Raw genomic sequence first — 1,334 nt, 5'->3', positions numbered from 1 at the left:
CATAGCTATGTATATGTGGGAGTACATATGAAGAATACATCCCTAGAATTGGAGTAATGGGGCCAAAAGTGATATGCATTTATAATTTGGATAATCTCACTTGCCCTTCATAGAGATGTGAACTCATGACCTCACACAAGGTATGAGATTACCTATTTACACACACACACCCCTCTGGTAGTTCTGAGCCTGTTTACCCTCAGATTCAGTCCTAGAACTTCCTGCTGTGCTTTGTGGGGGCTGGCTTCTGCAGGCTGCATTTCCCAGACTCCCCCAACAGCTGGCATCTTGCTGCTCTGGCCAATGGGATGTAGCAGTAGGAGAACGCAAGGAGGGAGGAAGAGAGAAGCCAGGGTATTTCTCACTCTTCCCCTTCTGCCTGGGTGTGGGCATAGAAGGGTGTCTAGGGCAGCAGCTGCTTCTTCTCCTGGGTGGCTCCAAGTCCTGTAGGACAGGCTCACTATGCACCCAGATCCCTGGGCTCCGGCAGCACCCCTTCCTTTTATCCCTCGGGTCTGGTATTCCACTGTTGCTAATTTCTAGGGGCCTCACTATTTTCTGGGAGCCTCTCAGCCTCTCATATCCTCTGTGTAACCAACTCCATGTTTTAAATACCCTTGATTTTAAATACTCCAAGTGGTTTCTGTTTTTCTAGTTGTACCCTGACTGATAACACTCCTTCATTCAGTATGTTATCCAACTTTCTGATCTTTGCCAATCCAAGAGGTGAAAAATGATTTCCGTAGTTTGACTTGCATTGATCTTATTAAAAGTGAGGTAGAACATTTTTACATATGATTAAGAGCCATTTGTATTTCCTTTTCATTTTAACTCTATATTCACATCCTTTGCCCATATTTTTGTTTACCTTTGTCAGACTGATAGATTCTTAATGTAGAAACAAAGTCTTGCCAGTGAAACATTCATCAAAACATTTGTTTAAAACTAAGTTTTCAACAAGATTTTACCTTAGGGAGCAGTGTTCAGTCAAAAACCAGTACTGAAGCCTGTTGATTGCTATGAAGGAGAGAAAAATAATAGAATAAGAGTTTTCAAGGTTTGATAATCCACCTGGTTAGACAAAACAAACTTATGTTTAATTATGTTCATTGTTTGCATTGTCGTAATAAGCATATTGATTACATTATTATATATAATAATAGCAAGCTGAGTGGCCTTTTCCCTAAATAAGGTATCATGTAACCATTCCCAATCATTACAAAGAGAGTTTCCCCTCTCTTCCTCCCTCCCTTCCTTTCTTCCTTCCTTCTTTCCTTCCCTCACTCCTTTCTTCCTTCTCTTCAGTTGTTTTACATTTCATTGAATAGGATATG

The sequence above is a fragment of the Propithecus coquereli genome, unplaced genomic scaffold, assembly GCF_000956105.1.
Source record: "Propithecus coquereli isolate 6110/MARCELLA unplaced genomic scaffold, Pcoq_1.0 Scaffold1, whole genome shotgun sequence".
NCBI lineage: Eukaryota > Metazoa > Chordata > Mammalia > Primates > Indriidae > Propithecus > Propithecus coquereli.
Note: the sequence above shows the minus strand (reverse complement) of the source record.